At 62.8% G+C, this 19,780-nt stretch overlaps 1 protein-coding gene across 1 annotated transcript in view; it reads left to right on the forward strand.

The window, feature by feature from the left end:
* The window catches only part of LOC147096208 (zinc-binding protein A33-like), a 96,467-nt gene that overhangs the window by 33,284 nt on the left and 43,403 nt on the right, over positions 1-19,780 (forward strand). The window lies entirely within an intron of this gene.

Raw genomic sequence — 19,780 nt, forward strand, 5'->3', positions numbered from 1 at the left:
TCTTCTCTCTTCTCCCCCCAGTCTCTCCTCTCTCTCTTCCCCCCATCTCTCTCTCTTCCCCCCGTCTCTCTCTTCTCCCCGTCTCTCTCTCTCCCGTCTCTCTCTTCTCCCCGTCTCTCTCTTCTCCCCATCTCTCTCTTCTCCCCAATCTCTCTCTCTCACTCCCCGTCTCTCTCTCTTTCCCGTCTCTCTCTCCTTCCCCGTCTCTCTCTCTTCCCCCCGTCTCTCTCTTCTCCCCGTCTCTCTCTTCTCCCCATCTCTCTCTTCTCCCCCGTCTCTCTCTTCTCCCCAGTCTCTCTCTCTCTCTCTTCCCCCATCTCTCTCTCTTCCCCCCGTCTCTCTCTCTTCCCCGTCTCTCTCTTCTCCCCGTCTCTCTCTTCCCCCCGTCTCTTCTCTCCCCGTCTCTCTCTTCTCCCCGTCTCTCTCTTCTCCCCCATCTCTCTCTTCTCCCCAATCTCTCTCTCTCATCCCCCGTCTCTCTCTCTCATTCCCCGTCTCTCTCTCTCTTCCCCCGCTCTCTCTCTTTCCCCGTCTCTCTCTCTCTTTCCGTCTCTCTCTCTCTCTTCCCCCCATCTCTCTCTCTCTCTTCCCCCAGTCTCTCTCTTCTCTCTCTTCCCCCCAGTCTCTCTCTCTTTGCTCTCTCCCCCAGTCGCTCTCTCCCCCCAGTCTCTCTCTTCTCCCCCCAGTCTATCTCTCTCTTCCAACAACAACATGCCCTCAAAAAACCCTCAGCACCGCTGGGCACTCCAGCTAGTCTATATCTCTATATATAAAGCGGTACTTCTGTCTGTCCTTCCGTCTGTCCGTCTGTCTGTCTGTATGTCTGTCTGTCCGGCTATACGCTCTCAAGTTATAGAGCGTACCTACACGTGCGTCACATCAAAAGAAAGCTTACGATTCCGGAACGGTCATAAGCATATTTACTTTTCGGTGAGACAAAAATTGCGCCCACGTTATCCAAAAAAGGTTCAAAATTCCGCACATTATTCAAAGTTCCGCTCATTATCCGCTCATTAGCATCGAGTGACGTGAAGGTCGACCAATCGTACAGTCGAGGCAACCCAACGGTCGACCAATCGCTGCATCACGGGGGCGGGTTCGTCGCGCGTGCGGGCAGGCCGTCTAGAGTCGAGTGACAGGGCGATTGACCAATCCTACACTTCAGTGACCTGACGGTTGACCAATCGGTGCGTGTGTGGGCGGGCCTAATCATTCTGAACTGAGGTGAGTGGCCGCCATCTGATTCCAAACACTTCATTTCTTTTACCCGCTTTCTGCGTGTTTCTTTTCAAATCTATTTTTCCAGCAAAAAAAAAAGTTGCTTTTAAAACACAAACAGGTTTTTTAAAAGTTAATTAATTTGTACATCTTTTCTCTAACCTCTATAATTTTCCAACCTGTCACCGTTTTTGCAGGCCTGGAGGCCTGGGCCTCTGTTGCCCAGCCACGCCTGAGCTAGGCACCGCCCCTCCCGCTGGGCCCGCCCTGCGATCGCCGCCATCGTTGTAAAGGCTGGCGGCGCGCGGGACTGGGCCGAGCGTAGCCATCGCCGCCATTTTGGTAAAGACTGGCGGGGCGGGAGGGAGCCTAGCGGGAGGTGAGTTGCGGTCACCGCGGGGCTCGGGCTCAGCTGATCGGTGCGCTCATCATGGGTCGGCCCGCAACACATCGACCGAGGAGCGTCTCTCTCTCTCCTTCCATCCCGCGACTCGGGCGGGGGGCCGGTGCTCGGGAGGGCGGGGCTCGGGAGGCCGGTGCTCGGGAGAGCGGGAAGGGGGTGGAAGGGTTACCCCGGCAACCTGACTCGGCCCTCTCTCACAGCCTCAAGCCGGCTCACGCCCGTTCCTGGACTTGGCTCCAGCGCAGGCCCAGCCGCAATCGGCGGTCTTGAAGCCGGGGCTTGGGAGGGTGTGGGGCGGGGCTTGGGAGGGCGGGGCTCGGGAGGGCGGGGGGCGGGGCTCGGGCTGACCGGAGCGCTGCGCTCGGGCTGGGCCATGTCAGTGCGTGGGGCGGCACGGAGCTCCGCGGAGCCATCGCGGCAGAGGAGAGAGGGTCTGCTGACTGCCCCCCTCCATTCTACCCCCCATCCCTTTCTCCCTTCCCCCTCCCCCTCCTTCCCCCACCCTTCCCCCCCACACCCTTCCCACCCCCCTTTTCACCCCACACACCCCCTCCCCCTCCCCCCCACCCCCCTCCACCTCCACACCACCCAAACCCCCCATCCACTCCCCTGTCCCACTCCAAACCCCTCCCCCTCCCACTCCACCCCCCCACCTTCCCCCTCCACCCCCCTCCCCCTCCACCCCCCACCTTCCCCTCACTCCCCCCTCCACTCGCCTCCCCTCTCCCCCTCCCCTCTTCCCCTCACCCTCCCCCCTCACCCCTCCCCTCCCCCTACCCACTTCCCCCCAGTCTCTCTCTCTCTTCCCCCCAGTCGCTCTCTCTCTTCCCCCAGTCGCTCTCTCTCTACCCCCCAGTCGCTCTCTCTTCCCCCCAGTCGCTCTCTCTCTTCCCCCCAGTCGCTCTCTCTCTTCCCCCCAGTCGCTCTCTCTTCCCCCGCAATCGCTCTCGTCTCTCCCGCCAGTCGCTGTCTCTCTTCCCCCAGCTCTCGCTTCCCCGCAATCGCTCGCTCTCTTCCTCCCACTCGCTCTCTCTCTTCCCCCCACTCGCTCTCTCTCTTCCCCCAGTCGCTCTCTCTCTTCCCCCAGTCGCTCTCTCTCTTCCCGCCAGTCGCTGTCTCTCCTGCCCCCACTCTCGCTCTCTCTCTTCCCCCCACTTGCTCGCTCTCTTCCCCCACTCGCTCTCTCTCTTCCCCCCACTCGCTCTCTCTCTTCCCCCCACTCGCTCGCTTCTCTTCCCCCCACGCGCTCTCTCTCTGCCCCAGTCACTCTCTCTTCCCCCCAAGTCGCTCTCTCTCTTCCCCCACTTGCTCTCTCTTCCCCCCACTCGCTCTCTCTCTTCCACGTCTCGTGCTCTCTCTTTCCCCCACTCGCTCTCTCTCTTCCCCCCACTCGCTCTCTCTCTTCCCCCACTCGCTCTCTCTCTTCCCCCTAGTCGCTCTCTCTCTTCCCCCACTCGCTCTCTCTCTTCCCCCTAGTCGCTCTCTCTCTTCCCCCCCAGTCGCGCTCTCTCTTCCCCCAGTCGCTCTCTCTCTTCCCCCCAGTCGCTCTCTACCTTCCCCCCCAGTCGCTCTCTCTCTTCCCCCCAGTCGCTCCCAGTCGCTCTCTCTCTTCCCCCCAGTCGCTCTCTCTCTTCCCCCCCAGTCGCTCTCTCTCTTCCCCCCAGTTGCACTCTCTTCCCCCCAGTCGCTCTCTCTCTTCCCCCGTCGCTCTCTCACTTCCCCCCAGTCGCTCTCTCACTTCCCCCCCGTCGCTCTCTCTCTTCCCCCCAATCGCTCTCTCTCTTCCCCCCATTCGCTCTCTCTCTTCCCCCCAGTCGCTCTCTCTCTTCCCCCGTCGCTCTCTCTCTTCCCCCCAGTCGCTCTCTCTCTTCCCCCCAGTTGCTCTCTCTTCCCCCCACTCGCTCTCTGTCTTCCCCCCACTCGCTCTCTCTCTTCCCCCCACTCGCTCTCTCTTTCCCCCCACTCGCTCTCTCTCTTCCCCCCACTCGCTCCCTCTCTTCCCCCCATTCGCACTCTCTTCCCCCCACTCGCTCTCTCTCTTCCCCCCACTCGCTCTCTCTCTTCCCCCAGTCGCTCTCTCTCTTCCCCCCCCAGTCGTTCTCTCTCTTCCCCCAGTCGCTCTCTCTCTTCCCCCCACTCGCTCTCTGTCTTCCCCCCACTCGCTCTCTCTCTTCCCCCCATTCGCTCTCTCTTTCCCCCCACTCGCTCTCTCTCTTCCCCCCACTCGCTCCCTCTCTTCCCCCCATTCGCTCTCTCTTCCCCCCACTCGCTCTCTCTCTTCCCCCCACTCGCTCTCTCTCTTCCCCCCAGTCGCTCTCTCTCTTCCCCCCACTCACTCTCTCACTTCCCCCCCACTCGCTCTCTCTCTTCCCCCCAGTCGCTCTCTCTCTTCCCCCCAGTCGTTCTCTCTCTTCCCCCCAGTCGCTCTCTCTTTTCCCCCCACTCGCTCTCTCTCTTCCCCCACTCGCTCTCTCTTCCCCCCCACTCGCTCTCTCTCTTCCCCCCACTCGCTCTCTCTCTTCCCCCAGTCGCTCTCTCACTTCCCCCCAGTCGCTCTCTCTCTTCCCCCCCGTCGCTCTCTCGCTGTCTCACTTCCCCCCAGTCGCTCTCTCTCTTCCCCCCGTCGCTCTCTCTCTTCCCCCCAGTCGCTCTCTCTCTTCCCCCCAGTCGCTCTCTCTCTTCCCCCCAGTCGCTCTCTCTCTTCCCCCCCAGTCGCTCTATCTCTTCCCGCCTGTCGCTGTCTCTCCTGCCCCCACTCGCTCTCTCCCTTCCCCCCACTTGCTCGCTCTCTTCCCCCCACTCGCTCTCTCTCTTCCGCCCACTCGCTCTCTCTCTTCCGCCCACTCGCTCTCTCTCTTCCCCCACTGGCTCTCTCTCTTCCCCAGTCGCTCTCTCTTCCCCCCAAGTCGCTCTCTCTCTTCCCCCCACTTGCTCTCTCTTCCCCCCACTCGCTCTCTCTCTTCCACCTCTCGTGCTCTCTCTTCCCCCCACTCGCTCTCTCTCTTCCCCCCACTCGCTCTCTCTCTTCCCCCCAGTCGCTCTCTCTCTTCCCCCCAGTCGCTCTCTCTCTTCCCCCTAGTCGCTCTCTCTCTTCCCCCCACTCGCTCTCTCTATTACACCCAGTTGCTCTCTCTCTTCCCCCCCAGTCGCGCTCTCTCTTCCCCCCAGTCGCTCTCTCTCTTCCCCCCCAGTCGATCTCTCTCTTCCCCCCCAGTCGCGCTCTCTCTTCCCCGCCACTCGCTCTCTCTCTTCCCCCCAGTCGCTCTCTCTCTACCCCCCAGTCGCTCTCTCTCTTCCCCCAGTCGCTCTCTACCTTCCCCCCAGTCGCTATCTCTCTTCCCCACAGTTGCTCTCTCTTCCCCCCACTCGCTCTCTGTCTTCCCCCCACTCGCTCTCTCTCTTCCCCCCCAGTCGCTCTCTCTCTTCCCCCCAGTCGTTCTCTCTCTTCCCCCCAGTCGCTCTCTCTCTTCCCCCCCAGTCGCTCTCTCACTTCCCCCCAGTTGCTCTCTCTTCCCCCCAGTCGCTCTCTCTCTTCCCCCCGTCGCTCTCTCACTTCCCCCCAGTCGCTCTCTCTCTTCCCCCCGTCGCTCTCTCTCTTCCCCCCAATCGCTCTCTCTCTTCCCCCCATTCGCTCTCTCTCTTCCCCCCAGTCGCTCTCTCTCTTCCCCCCAGTCGCTCTCTCCCTTCCCCCCAGTCGCTCTCTCTCTTCCCCCCCAGTTGCTCTCTCTTCCCCCCACTCGCTCTCTGTCTTCCCCCCACTCGCTCTCTCTCTTCCCACCGCTCGCTCTCTCTTTCCCCCCACTCGCTCTCTCTCTTCCCCCCACCCGCTCCCTCTCTTCCCCCCATTCGCTCTCTCTTCCCCCCACTCGCTCTCTCTCTTCCCCCCACTCGCTGTCTCTCTTCCCCCAGTCGCTCTCTCTCTTCCCCCCAATCACTCTTTCACCTCCCCCCCACTCGCTCTATCTCTTCCCCCCAGTCGCTCCCTCTCTTCCCCCCCCAGTCGTTCTCTCTCTTCCCCCCAGTCGCTCTCTCTCTTCCCCCCACTCGCTCTCTCTCTTCCCCCCACTCGCGCTCTCTCTCTTCCCCCCCACTCGCTCTCTCTCTTCCCCCCCACTCGCTCTCTCTCTTCCCCCCACTCGCTCTCTCTCTTCCCCCCACTCGCTCTCTCGCTTCCCCCCAGTTGCTCTCTCTCTTCCCCCCCGTCGCTCTCTCGCTCTCTCACTTCCCCCCAGTCGCTCTCTCTCTTCCCCCCCCGTCGCTCTCTCTCTTCCCCCCAGTCACTCTCTCTCTTCCCCCCAGTCGCTCTCTTCCCCCCAGTCGCTCTCTCTCTTGCCCCCCAGTCGCTCTCTCTCTTCCCCCGAGTCGCTCTCTCTCTTCCCCCCAGTCGCTCCCTCTCCTCCCCCCAGTCGCTCTCTTTCTTCCCCCCAGTCGCTCGCTCTCTTCCCCCCACTCGCTCTCTTCCCCCCACTCGCTCTCTCTCTTCCACCTCTCGTGCTCTCTCTTCCCCCCACTCGCTCTCTCTCTTCCCTCCACTAGCTCTTTCCCTCCCACTAGCTCTCTCCCTCTCTCCCCCCCAGTCGCTCTCTCTCTTCCCCCATTCACTCTCTCTCTTCCCCCCAGTCATGCTCTCTCTTCCCCCCAGTCGCGCTCTCTCTTCCCCCCAGTCGCTCTCTCTCTTCCCCCCACTCGCTATCTCTCTTCCCCAGTAGCTCTCTCTCTTCCCCCCAGTCGCTCTCTCTCTTCCCCCCAGTCGCTCTCTCACTTCCCCCAGTCGCTCTCTCTCTTCCCCCCAGTCGCTCTCTCTCTTCCCCCCAGTCGCTCTCTCTCTTCCCCCCAGTCGCTCTCTCTTCCCCCCCAGTCGCTCTCTCTCTTCCCCCGAGTCGCTCTCTCTTCCCCCAGTCGCACTCTCTTCCCCCAGTCGCTCTCTCTCTTCCCCCAGTCCCTCTCTCTCTTCCCCCCAGTCCCTCTCTCTCTTCCCCCCAGTCGCTCTCTCTTCCCCCCACTCGCTCTCTCTCTTCCCCCCACTCGCTCTCTCTTCCCCCCAGTCGCTCTCTCTCTTCTCCCCAGTCGCTCTCTCTCTTCCCCCCCAGTCGCTCTCTCTCTTCCCCCCAGTCGCTCTCTCGTCCCCCCACTCGCTCTCTCTCTTCCCCCCACTCGCTCTCTCTTCCCCCCAGTCGCTCTCTCTCTTCCCCCTGTCGCTCTCTCCCTCTCTCCCCCTCAGTGGCTCTCTCTCTTCCCCCCACTTGCTCTCTCTCTTCCCCCCAGTCATGCTCTCTGTTCCCCCCAGTCGCGCTCTCTCTTCCCCCCAGTCACTCTCACTCTTCCCCGCACTCCCTATCTCTCTTCCCCCAGTAGCTCTCTCTCTTCCCCCCAGTCGCTCTCTCTCTTCCCCCCCAGTCGCTCTCTCTCTTCCCCCCAGTCGCCCTCTCTCTTCCCCCCAGTCGTGCTCTCTTCCCCCAGTCGCTCTCACTTCCCCCAGTCGCTCTCTCTCTCTTCCCCCCAGTCGCTCTCTCTCTCTTCCCCCCAGTCGCTCTCTCTCTCTCTTCCCCCCGTCGCTCTCTCTCTCTCTTCCCCCCACTCGCTCTCTCTCTCTCTCTTCCCCCCCAGTCGCTCTCTCTCTCTCTTCCCCCCCAGTCGCTCTCTCTCTCTCTTCCCCCCAGTCGCTCGCTCTCTCTCTTCCCCCCAGTCGCTCTCTCTCTTCCCCCCAGTCGCTCTCTCTTCCCCCCAGTCGCTCTCTCTCTTCCCCCCAGTCGCTCTCTCTCTTCCCCCCAGTTGCTCTCTCTTCCCCCCATTTGCTCTCTCTTCCCCCCAGTCGCTCTCTCTCTTCCCCCCGTCACTCTCTCACTTCCCCCCAGTCGCTCTCTCTCTTCCCCCCCGTCGCTCTCTCTCTTCCCCCCAACACTCTCTTTTCCCCCTATTCGCTCTCTCTCTTCCCCCCAGTCGCTCTCTCTCCCCCCTCGCTCTCTCTCCCCCCAGTCGCTCTCTCTCTTCCCCCCAGTCTCTCCCCCCACTCCCTCTCCTCTTCCCCCCCACTCCCCCTCTCCTCCCCCCCCCTCCCCCTCTCCTCTCCCCCCCACCCCACCTCTCTCCCCCCACTCACTCTCGCACCCCCCCACTCGCTCTCTCTCTTCCCCCCAGTCGCTCTCTCTCTTCCCCCCAGTCGTTCTCTCTCTTCCCCCCAATCACTCTTTCACCTCCCCCCCACTCGCTCTCTCTCTTCCCCCCAGTCGCTCCCTCTCTTCCCCCCCCAGTCGTTCTGTCTCTTCCCCCCAGTCGCTCTCTCTCTTCCCCCCACTCGCTCTCTCTCTTCCCCCCACTCGCTCTCTCTCTTCCCCCCCACTCGCTCTCTCTCTTCCCCCCCACTCGCTTTCTCTCTTCCTCCCACTCGCTCTCTCTCTTCCCCCCACTCGCTCTCTCGCTTCCCCCCAGTCGCTCTCTCTCTTCCCCCCCGTCGCTCTCTCGCTCTCTCACTTCCCCCCAGTCGCTCTCTCTCTTCCCCCCCGTCGCTCTCTCTCTTCCCCCCAATCACTCTCTCTCTTCCCCCCAGTCGCTCTCTTCCCCCCAGTCGCTCTCTCTCTTGCCCCCCAGTCGCTCTCTCTCTTCCCCCGAGTCGCTCTCTCTCTTCCCCCCAGTCGCTCCCTCTCCTCCCCCCAGTCGCTCTCTCTCTACCCCCCAGTCGCTCTCTCTTCCCCCCAGTCGCTCTCTCTCTTCCCCCCAGTCGCTCTCTCTCTTCCCCCCAGTCGCTCTCTCTTCCCCCGCAATCGCTCTCTCTCTTCCCGCCAGTCGCTGTCTCTCTTCCCCCAGCTCTCGCTTCCCCGCAATCGCTCGCTCTCTTCCTCCCACTCGCTCTCTCTCTTCCCCCCACTCGCTCTCTCTCTTCCCCCAGTCGCTCTCTCTCTTCCCCCCGTCGCTCTCTCTCTTCCCGCCAGTCGCTGTCTCTCCTGCCCCCACTCGCTCTCTCTCTTCCCCCCACTTGCTCGCTCTCTTCCCCCCACTCGCTCTCTCTCTTCCCCCCACTCGCTCTCTCTCTTCCCCCCACTCGCTCGCTCTCTTCCCCCCACGCGCTCTCTCTCTGCCCCAGTCACTCTCTCTTCCCCCCAAGTCGCTCTCTCTCTTCCCCCCACTTGCTCTCTCTTCCCCCCACTCGCTCTCTCTCTTCCACGTCTCGTGCTCTCTCTTTCCCCCACTCGCTCTCTCTCTTCCCCCCACTCGCTCTCTCTCTTCCCCCCACTCGCTCTCTCTCTTCCCCCTAGTCGCTCTCTCTCTTCCCCCCACTCGCTCTCTCTCTTCCCCCTAGTCGCTCTCTCTCTTCCCCCCCAGTCGCGCTCTCTCTTCCCCCCAGTCGCTCTCTCTCTTCCCCCCAGTCGCTCTCTACCTTCCCCCCCAGTCGCTCTCTCTCTTCCCCCCAGTCGCTCTCTCTCTTCCCCCCAGTCGCTCTCTCTCTTCCCCCCCAGTCGCTCTCTCTCTTCCCCCCAGTTGCACTCTCTTCCCCCCAGTCGCTCTCTCTCTTCCCCCGTCGCTCTCTCACTTCCCCCCAGTCGCTCTCTCACTTCCCCCCCGTCGCTCTCTCTCTTCCCCCCAATCGCTCTCTCTCTTCCCCCCATTCGCTCTCTCTCTTCCCCCCAGTCGCTCTCTCTCTTCCCCCCGTCGCTCTCTCTCTTCCCCCCAGTCGCTCTCTCTCTTCCCCCCAGTTGCTCTCTCTTCCCCCCACTCGCTCTCTGTCTTCCCCCCACTCGCTCTCTCTCTTCCCCCCACTCGCTCTCTCTTTCCCCCCACTCGCTCTCTCTCTTCCCCCCACTCGCTCCCTCTCTTCCCCCCATTCGCACTCTCTTCCCCCCACTCGCTCTCTCTCTTCCCCCCACTCGCTCTCTCTCTTCCCCCCAGTCGCTCTCTCTCTTCCCCCCCCAGTCGCTCTCTCTCTTCCCCCCACTCGCTCTCTGTCTTCCCCCCACTCGCTCTCTCTCTTCCCCCCATTCGCTCTCTCTTTCCCCCCACTCGCTCTCTCTCTTCCCCCCACTCGCTCCCTCTCTTCCCCCCATTCGCTCTCTCTTCCCCCCACTCGCTCTCTCTCTTCCCCCCACTCGCTCTCTCTCTTCCCCCCAGTCGCTCTCTCTCTTCCCCCCACTCACTCTCTCACTTCCCCCCCACTCGCTCTCTCTCTTCCCCCCAGTCGCTCTCTCTCTTCCCCCCAGTCGTTCTCTCTCTTCCCCCCAGTCGCTCTCTCTTTTCCCCCCACTCGCTCTCTCTCTTCCCCCCACTCGCTCTCTCTTCCCCCCCACTCGCTCTCTCTCTTCCCCCCACTCGCTCTCTCTCTTCCCCCCAGTCGCTCTCTCACTTCCCCCCAGTCGCTCTCTCTCTTCCCCCCCGTCGCTCTCTCGCTGTCTCACTTCCCCCCAGTCGCTCTCTCTCTTCCCCCCGTCGCTCTCTCTCTTCCCCCCAGTCGCTCTCTCTCTTCCCCCCAGTCGCTCTCTCTCTTCCCCCCAGTCGCTCTCTCTCTTCCCCCCCAGTCGCTCTATCTCTTCCCGCCTGTCGCTGTCTCTCCTGCCCCCACTCGCTCTCTCCCTTCCCCCCACTTGCTCGCTCTCTTCCCCCCACTCGCTCTCTCTCTTCCGCCCACTCGCTCTCTCTCTTCCGCCCACTCGCTCTCTCTCTTCCCCCACTGGCTCTCTCTCTTCCCCCAGTCGCTCTCTCTTCCCCCCAAGTCGCTCTCTCTCTTCCCCCCACTTGCTCTCTCTTCCCCCCACTCGCTCTCTCTCTTCCACCTCTCGTGCTCTCTCTTCCCCCCACTCGCTCTCTCTCTTCCCCCCACTCGCTCTCTCTCTTCCCCCCAGTCGCTCTCTCTCTTCCCCCCAGTCGCTCTCTCTCTTCCCCCTAGTCGCTCTCTCTCTTCCCCCCACTCGCTCTCTCTATTACACCCAGTTGCTCTCTCTCTTCCCCCCCAGTCGCGCTCTCTCTTCCCCCCAGTCGCTCTCTCTCTTCCCCCCCAGTCGATCTCTCTCTTCCCCCCCAGTCGCGCTCTCTCTTCCCCGCCACTCGCTCTCTCTCTTCCCCCCAGTCGCTCTCTCTCTACCCCCCAGTCGCTCTCTCTCTTCCCCCAGTCGCTCTCTACCTTCCCCCCAGTCGCTATCTCTCTTCCCCACAGTTGCTCTCTCTTCCCCCCACTCGCTCTCTGTCTTCCCCCCACTCGCTCTCTCTCTTCCCCCCCAGTCGCTCTCTCTCTTCCCCCCAGTCGTTCTCTCTCTTCCCCCCAGTCGCTCTCTCTCTTCCCCCCCAGTCGCTCTCTCACTTCCCCCCAGTTGCTCTCTCTTCCCCCCAGTCGCTCTCTCTCTTCCCCCCGTCGCTCTCTCACTTCCCCCCAGTCGCTCTCTCTCTTCCCCCCGTCGCTCTCTCTCTTCCCCCCAATCGCTCTCTCTCTTCCCCCCATTCGCTCTCTCTCTTCCCCCCAGTCGCTCTCTCTCTTCCCCCCAGTCGCTCTCTCCCTTCCCCCCAGTCGCTCTCTCTCTTCCCCCCCAGTTGCTCTCTCTTCCCCCCACTCGCTCTCTGTCTTCCCCCCACTCGCTCTCTCTCTTCCCACCGCTCGCTCTCTCTTTCCCCCCACTCGCTCTCTCTCTTCCCCCCCACCCGCTCCCTCTCTTCCCCCCATTCGCTCTCTCTTCCCCCCACTCGCTCTCTCTCTTCCCCCCACTCGCTGTCTCTCTTCCCCCAGTCGCTCTCTCTCTTCCCCCCAATCACTCTTTCACCTCCCCCCCACTCGCTCTATCTCTTCCCCCCAGTCGCTCCCTCTCTTCCCCCCCCAGTCGTTCTCTCTCTTCCCCCCAGTCGCTCTCTCTCTTCCCCCCACTCGCTCTCTCTCTTCCCCCCACTCGCGCTCTCTCTCTTCCCCCCCACTCGCTCTCTCTCTTCCCCCCCACTCGCTCTCTCTCTTCCCCCCACTCGCTCTCTCTCTTCCCCCCACTCGCTCTCTCGCTTCCCCCCAGTTGCTCTCTCTCTTCCCCCCCGTCGCTCTCTCGCTCTCTCACTTCCCCCCAGTCGCTCTCTCTCTTCCCCCCCCGTCGCTCTCTCTCTTCCCCCCAGTCACTCTCTCTCTTCCCCCCAGTCGCTCTCTTCCCCCAGTCGCTCTCTCTCTTGCCCCCCAGTCGCTCTCTCTCTTCCCCCGAGTCGCTCTCTCTCTTCCCCCCAGTCGCTCCCTCTCCTCCCCCCAGTCGCTCTCTTTCTTCCCCCCAGTCGCTCGCTCTCTTCCCCCCACTCGCTCTCTTCCCCCCACTCGCTCTCTCTCTTCCACCTCTCGTGCTCTCTCTTCCCCCCACTCGCTCTCTCTCTTCCCTCCACTAGCTCTTTCCCTCCCACTAGCTCTCTCCCTCTCTCCCCCCCAGTCGCTCTCTCTCTTCCCCCATTCACTCTCTCTCTTCCCCCCAGTCATGCTCTCTCTTCCCCCCAGTCGCGCTCTCTCTTCCCCCCAGTCGCTCTCTCTCTTCCCCCCACTCGCTATCTCTCTTCCCCAGTAGCTCTCTCTCTTCCCCCCAGTCGCTCTCTCTCTTCCCCCCAGTCGCTCTCTCACTTCCCCCAGTCGCTCTCTCTCTTCCCCCCAGTCGCTCTCTCTCTTCCCCCCAGTCGCTCTCTCTCTTCCCCCCAGTCGCTCTCTCTTCCCCCCCAGTCGCTCTCTCTCTTCCCCCGAGTCGCTCTCTCTTCCCCCAGTCGCACTCTCTTCCCCCAGTCGCTCTCTCTCTTCCCCCAGTCCCTCTCTCTCTTCCCCCCAGTCCCTCTCTCTCTTCCCCCCAGTCGCTCTCTCTTCCCCCCACTCGCTCTCTCTCTTCCCCCCACTCGCTCTCTCTTCCCCCCAGTCGCTCTCTCTCTTCTCCCCAGTCGCTCTCTCTCTTCCCCCCCAGTCGCTCTCTCTCTTCCCCCCAGTCGCTCTCTCGTCCCCCCACTCGCTCTCTCTCTTCCCCCCACTCGCTCTCTCTTCCCCCCAGTCGCTCTCTCTCTTCCCCCTGTCGCTCTCTCCCTCTCTCCCCCTCAGTGGCTCTCTCTCTTCCCCCCACTTGCTCTCTCTCTTCCCCCCAGTCATGCTCTCTGTTCCCCCCAGTCGCGCTCTCTCTTCCCCCCAGTCACTCTCACTCTTCCCCGCACTCCCTATCTCTCTTCCCCCAGTAGCTCTCTCTCTTCCCCCCAGTCGCTCTCTCTCTTCCCCCCAGTCGCTCTCTCTCTTCCCCCCAGTCGCCCTCTCTCTTCCCCCCAGTCGTGCTCTCTTCCCCCAGTCGCTCTCACTTCCCCCAGTCGCTCTCTCTCTCTTCCCCCCAGTCGCTCTCTCTCTCTTCCCCCAGTCGCTCTCTCTCTCTCTTCCCCCCGTCGCTCTCTCTCTCTCTTCCCCCCACTCGCTCTCTCTCTCTCTCTTCCCCCCCAGTCGCTCTCTCTCTCTCTTCCCCCCCAGTCGCTCTCTCTCTCTCTTCCCCCCAGTCGCTCGCTCTCTCTCTTCCCCCCAGTCGCTCTCTCTCTTCCCCCCAGTCGCTCTCTCTTCCCCCCAGTCGCTCTCTCTCTTCCCCCCAGTCGCTCTCTCTCTTCCCCCCAGTTGCTCTCTCTTCCCCCCATTTGCTCTCTCTTCCCCCAGTCGCTCTCTCTCTTCCCCCCGTCACTCTCTCACTTCCCCCCAGTCGCTCTCTCTCTTCCCCCCCGTCGCTCTCTCTCTTCCCCCCAATCGCACTCTCTTTTCCCCCTATTCGCTCTCTCTCTTCCCCCCAGTCGCTCTCTCTCTTCCCCCCAGTCGCTCTCTCTCTTCCCCCCCAGTCGCTCTCTCTCTTCCCCCCAGTTGCTCTCTCTTCCCCCCACTCGCTCTCTCTTCCCCCCACTCGCTCTCTCTTTCCCCCACTCGCTCTCTCTCTTCCCCCCACTCACTCTCTCACTTCCCCCCCACTCGCTCTCTCTCTTCCCCCCAGTCGCTCTCTCTCTTCCCCCCAGTCGTTCTCTCTCTTCCCCCCAATCACTCTTTCACCTCCCCCCCACTCGCTCTCTCTCTTCCCCCCAGTCGCTCCCTCTCTTCCCCCCCCAGTCGTTCTGTCTCTTCCCCCCAGTCGCTCTCTCTCTTCCCCCCACTCGCTCTCTCTCTTCCCCCCCACTCGCTCTCTCTCTTCCCCCCCACTCGCTCCCCCACTCGCTTTCTCTCTTCCTCCCACTCGCTCTCTCTCTTCCCCCCACTCGCTCTCTCTCGCTTCCCCCCAGTCGCTCTCTCTCTTCCCCCCCCGTCGCTCTCTCGCTCTCGTCACTTCCCCCCAGTCGCTCTCTCTCTTCCCCCCCGTCGCTCTCTCTCTTCCCCCCCAATCACTCTCTCTCTTCCCCCCAGTCGCTCTCTTCCCCCCAGTCGCTCTCTCTCTTGCCCCCCAGTCGCTCTCTCTCTTCCCCCGAGTCGCTCTCTCTCTTCCCCCCAGTCGCTCCCTCTCCTCCCCCCCAGTCGCTCTCTTTCTTCCCCCCAGTCGCTCGCTCTCTTCCCCCCACTCGCTCTCTTCCCCCCACTCGCTCTCTCTCTTCCACCTCTCGTGCTCTCTCTTCCCCCCACTCGCTCTCTCTCTTCCCTCCACTAGCTCTCTCCCTCCCACTAGCTCTCTCCCTCTCTCCCCCCCAGTCGCTCTCTCTCTTCCCCCATTCGCTCTCTCTCTTCCCCCCAGTCGTGCTCTCTCTTCCCCCCAGTCGCGCTCTCTCTTCCCCCCAGTCGCTCTCTCTCTTCCCCCCACTCGCTATCTCTCTTCCCCAGTAGCTCACTCTCTTCCCCCCAGTCGCTCTCTCTCTTCCCCCCAGTCGCTCTCTCTCTTCCCCCCAGTCGCTCTCTCACTTCCCCCAGTCGCTCTCTCTCTTCCCCCCAGTCGCTCTCTCTTCCCCCCAGTCGCTCTCTCTCTTCCCCCCAGTCGCTCTCTCTTCCCCCCCAGTCGCTCTCTCTCTTCCCCCGAGTCGCTCTCTCTTCCCCCAGTCGCACTCTCTTCCCCCAGTCGCTCTCTCTCTTCCACCAGTCCCTCTCTCTCTTCCCCCCAGTCCCTCTCTCTCTTCCCCCCAGTCGCTCTCTCTTCCCCCCACTCGCTCTCTCTCTTCCCCACTCGCTCTCTCTTCCCCCCAGTCGCTCTCTCTCTTCTCCCCAGTCGCTCTCTCTCTTCCCCCCCAGTCGCTCTCTCTCTTCCCCCCAGTCGCTCTCTCGTCCCCCCACTCGCTCTCTCTCTTCCCCCCACTCGCTCCTCCTCTTCCCCCCAGTCGCTCTCTCTCTTCCCCCTGTCGCTCTCTCCCTCTCTCCCCCTCAGTGGCTCTCTCTCTTCCCCCCACTTGCTCTCTCTCTTCCCCCCAGTCATGCTCTCTGTTCCCCCCAGTCGCGCTCTCTCTTCTCCCCAGTCACTCTCACTCTTCCCCGCACTCCCTATCTCTCTTCCCCCAGTAGCTCTCTCTCTTCCCCCCAGTCGCTCTCTCTCTTCCCCCCCAGTCGCTCTCTCTCTTCCCCCCAGTCGCCCTCTCTCTTCCCCCCAGTCGTGCTCTCTTCCCCCAGTCGCTCTCACTTCCCCCAGTCGCTCTCTCTCTCTTCCCCCCAGTCGCTCTCTCTCTCTTCCCCCCAGTCGCTCTCTCTCTCTCTTCCCCCCGTCGCTCTCTCTCTCTCTTCCCCCCCACTCGCTCTCTCTCTCTCTCTTCCCCCCAGTCGCTCTCTCTCTCTCTTCCCCCCAGTCGCTCTCCTCTCTCTCTTCCCCCCCAGTCGCTCTCTCTCTCTCTTCCCCCCAGTCGCTCGCTCTCTCTCTTCCCCCCAGTCGCTCCCTCTCTTCCCCCCAGTCGCTCTCTCTTCCCCCCAGTCGCTCTCTCTCTTCCCCCCAGTCGCTCTCTCTCTTCCCCCCAGTTGCTCTCTCTTCCCCCCATTTGCTCTCTCTTCCCCCCAGTCGCTCTCTCTCTTCCCCCGTCACTCTCTCACTTCCCCCCAGTCGCTCTCTCTCTTCCCCCCGTCGCTCTCTCTCTTCCCCCCAATCGCACTCTCTTTTCCCCCTATTCGCTCTCTCTCTTCCCCCCAGTCGCTCTCTCTCTTCCCCCCAGTCGCTCTCTCTCTTCCCCCCCCACTCGCTCTCTCTCTTCCCCCCAGTTGCTCTCTCTTCCCCCCACTCGCTCTCTCTTCTCCCCACTCGCTCTCTCTTTCCCCCCACTCGCTCTCTCTCTTCCCCCCACTCACTCTCTCACTTCCCCCCACTCGCTCTCTCTCTTCCCCCCAGTCGCTCTCTCTCTTCCCCCCCAGTCGTTCTCTCTCTTCCCCCCAGTCGCTCTCCTCTCTTCCCCCCACTCGCTCTCTCTCTTCCCCCCACTCGCTCTCTCTCTTCCCCCCCACTCGCTCTCTCTCTTCCCCCCCACTCGCTCTCTCTCTTCCCCCCCACTCGCTCTCTCTCTTCCCCCCACTCGCTCTCTCTCTTCCCCCAGTCGCTCTCTCTCTTCCCCCCAGTCGCTCTCTTTCTTCCCCCCCCGTCGCTTTCTCGCTCTCTCACTTCCCCCCAGTTGCTCTCTCTCTTCCCCCCCGTCGCTCTCTCTCTTCCCCCCAGTCGCCCTCTCTCTTCCCCCCACTCGCTCTCTCTCTTCCCCCCACTCGCTCTCTCTCTTCCCCCCAGTCACTCTCTCTCTTCCCCCCAGTTGGTCTCTCTTCCCCCCACTCGCTCTCTGTCTTCCCCCCACTCGCTCTCTCTCTTCCCCCCACTCGCTCTCTCTTTCGCCCCACTCGCTCTCTCTCTTCCCCCCACTCGCTCCCTCTCTTCCCCCCATTCGCTCTCTCTTCCCCCCACTCGCTCTCTCTCTTCCCCCCCACTCGCTCTCTCTCTTCCCCCCAGTCACTCTCTCTCTTCCCCCCCACTCACTCTCTCACTTCCCCCCCACTCGCTCTCTCTCTTCCCCCCAGTCGCTCTCTCTCTTCCCCCCCCAGTCGTTCTCTCTCTTCCCCCCAGTCGCTCTCTCTCTTCCCCCCACTCGCTCTCTGTCTTCCCCCCACTCGCTCTCTGTCTTCCCCCCACTCGCTCTCTCTTCCCCCCACTCGCTCTCTCTCTTCCCCCACTCGCTCCCTCTCTTCCCCCCCATTCGCTCTCTCTTCTCCCCACTCGCTCTCTCTCTTCCCCCCACTCGCTCTCTCTCTTCCCCCCAGTCGCTCTCTCTCTTCCCCCCACTCACTCTCTCACTTCCCCCCCACTCGCTCTCTCTCTTCCCCCCAGTCGCTCTCTCTCTTCCCCCCGTCGTTCTCTCTCTTCCCCCCAGTCGCTCTCTCTCTTCCCCCCCACTCGCTCTCTCTCTTCCCCCACTCGCTCTCTCTCTTCCCCCCCCACTCGCTCTCTTCTCTTCCCCCCACTCGCTCTCACTCTTCCCCCCCACTCGCTCTCTCTCTTCCCCCCCACTCGCTCTCTCTCTTCCCCCCAGTCGCTCTCTCTCTTCCCCCCCAGTCGCTCTCTCGCTGTCTCACTTCCCCCAGTCGCTCTATCTCTTCCCCCCCGTCGCTCTCTCTCTTCCCCCCAGTCGCTCTCTCTCTTCCCCCAGTCGCTCTCTCTCTTCCCCCCAGTCGCTCTCTCTCTTCCCCCCCAGTCGCTCTCTCTCTTCCCGCCAGTCGCTGTCTCTCCTGCCCCCACTCGCTCTCTCTCTTCCCCCCACTTGCTCGCTCTCTTCCCCCCACTCGCTCTCTCTCTTCCCCCCACTCGCTCTCTCTCTTCCCCCCACGCTCTCTCTCTTCCCCCAGTCGCTCTCTCTTCCCCCCAAGTCGCTCTCTCTCTTCCCCCCCACTTGCTTTCTCTTCCCCCCACTCGCTCTCTCTCTTCCACCTCTCGTGCTCTCTCTTCCCCCCCACTCGCTCTCTCTCTTCCCCCCACTCGCTCTCTCTCTTCCCCCCAGTCGCTCTCTCTCTTCCCCCCAGTCGCTCTCTCTCTTCCCCCTAGTCGCTCTCTCTCTTCCCCCCACTCGCTCTCTCTATTACACCCAGTCGCTCTCTCTCTTCCCCCCCAGTCGCGCTCTTCTCTTCCCCCCAGTCGCTCTCTCACTTCCCCCCCAGTCGATCTCTCTCTTCCCCCCGGTCGCTCTCTCTCTTCCCCCCAGTCGCTCAATCGCTTCCCCCCCAGTCGCTCTCTCTCTTCCCCGCCACTCGCTCTCTCTCTTCCCCCCAGTCGGTCTCTCTTTACCCCCCAGTCGCTCTCCTCTCTTCCCCCCAGTCGCTCTCTACCTTCCCCCCCAGTCGCTATCTCTCTTCCCCACAGTTGCTCTCTCTTCCCCCCACTCGCTCTCTGTCTTCCCCCCACTCGCTCTCTCTCTTCCCCCCCAGTCGCTCTCTCTCTTCCCCCCAGTCGTTCTCTCTCTTCCCCCCAGTCGCTCTCTCTCTTCCCCCCCAGTCGCTCTCTCTCTTCCCCCCAGTTGCTCTCTCTTCCCCCCAGTCGCTCTCTCTCTTCCCCCCGTCGCTCTCTGACTTCCCCCCAGTCGCTCTCTCTCTTCCCCCCATCGCTCTCTCTCTTCCCCCCAATCGCTCTCTCTCTTCCCCCCATTCGCTCTCTCTCTTCCCCCCAGTCGCTCTCTCTCTCCCCCCCAGTCGCTCTCTCTCTTCCCCCCCAGTCGCTCTCTCTCTTCCCCCCAGTTGCTCTCTCTTCCCCCCACTCGCTCTCTGTCATCCCCCCACTCGCTCTCTCTCTCTTCCCCCCCTCGCTCTCTTTCCCCCCCACTCGCTCTCTCTCTTCCCCCCACTCGCTCCCTCTTTTCCCCCCATTCGCTCTCTCTTCCCCCCACTCGCTCTCTCTCTTCCCCCCACTCGCTCTCTCTCTTCCCCCCAGTCGCTCTCTCTCTTCCCCCCCCAGTCGCTCTCTCTCTTCCCCCCCAGTCGCTCTCTCTCTTCCCCCCAGTTGCTCTCTCTTCCCCCCATTTGCTCTCTCTTCCCCCCCAGTCGCTCTCTCTCTTCCCCCCGTCACTCTCTCACTTCCCCCCAGTCGCTCTCTCTCTTCCCCCCGTCGCTCTCTCTCTTCCCCCCCAATCGCACTCTCTTTTCCCCCTATTCGCTCTCTCTCTTCCCCCCAGTCGCTCTCTCTCTTCCCCCCAGTCGCTCTCTCTCTTCCCCCCCAGTCGCTCTCTCTCTTCCCCCCCAGTTGCTCTCTCTTCCCCCCACTCGCTCTCCTCTTCCCCCCACTCGCTCTCTCTTTCCCCCCACTCGCTCTCTCTCTTCCCCCCACTCACTCTCTCACTTCCCCCCCACTCGCTCTCTCTCTTCCCCCAGTCGCTCTCTCTCTTCCCCCCAGTCGTTCTCTCTCTTCCCCCCCAATCACTCTTTCACCTCCCCCCCCACTCGCTCTCTCTCTTCCCCCCAGTCGCTCCCTCTCTTCCCCCCCCAGTCGTTCTGTCTCTTCCCCCCAGTCGCTCTCTCTCTTCCCCCCCACTCGCTCTCTCTCTTCCCCCCACTCGCTCTCTCTCTTCCCCCCCACTCGCTCTCTCTCTTCCCCCCCACTCGCTTTCTCTCTTCCTCCCACTCGCTCTCTCTCTTCCCCCCACTCGCTCTCTCGCTTCCCCCCAGTCGCTCTCTCTCTTCCCCCCCGTCGCTCTCTCGCTCTCTCACTTCCCCCAAGTCGCTCTCTCTCTTCCCCCCCCGTCGCTCTCTCTCTTCCCCCCAATCACTCTCTCTCTTCCCCCAGTCGCTCTCTTCCCCCCAGTCGCTCTCTCTCTTGCCCCCCAGTCGCTCTCCTCTCTTCCCCCGAGTCGCTCTCTCTCTTCCCCCCAGTCGCTCCCTCTCCTCCCCCCCCAGTCGCTCTCTTTCTTCCCCCCAGTCGCCTCGCTCTCTTCCCCCCACTCGCTCTCTTCCCCCCACTCGCTCTCTCTCTTCCACCTCTCGTGCTCTCTCTTCCCCCCACTCGCTCTCTCTCTTCCCTCCACTAGCTCTCTCCCTCCCACTAGCTCTCTCCCTCTCCCCCCCAGTCGCTCTCTCTCTTCCCCCATTCGCTCTCTCTCTTCCCCCCAGTCGTGCTCTCTCTTCCCCCCAGTCGCGCTCTCTCTTCCCCCAGTCGCTCTCTCTCTTCCCCCCACTCGCTATCTCTCTTCCCCAGTAGCTCTCTCTCTTCCCCCCAGTCGCTCTCTCTCTTCCCCCCAGTCGCTCTCTCTCTTCCCCCCAGTCGCTCTCTCACTTCCCCCAGTCGCTCTCTCTCTTCCCCCCAGTCGCTC

This window comes from Somniosus microcephalus, unplaced genomic scaffold, assembly GCF_052327205.1.
Source record: "Somniosus microcephalus isolate GS21.2 unplaced genomic scaffold, FLI_Smic_1.0 unresolved_chr1, whole genome shotgun sequence".
Lineage (NCBI taxonomy): Eukaryota > Metazoa > Chordata > Chondrichthyes > Squaliformes > Somniosidae > Somniosus > Somniosus microcephalus.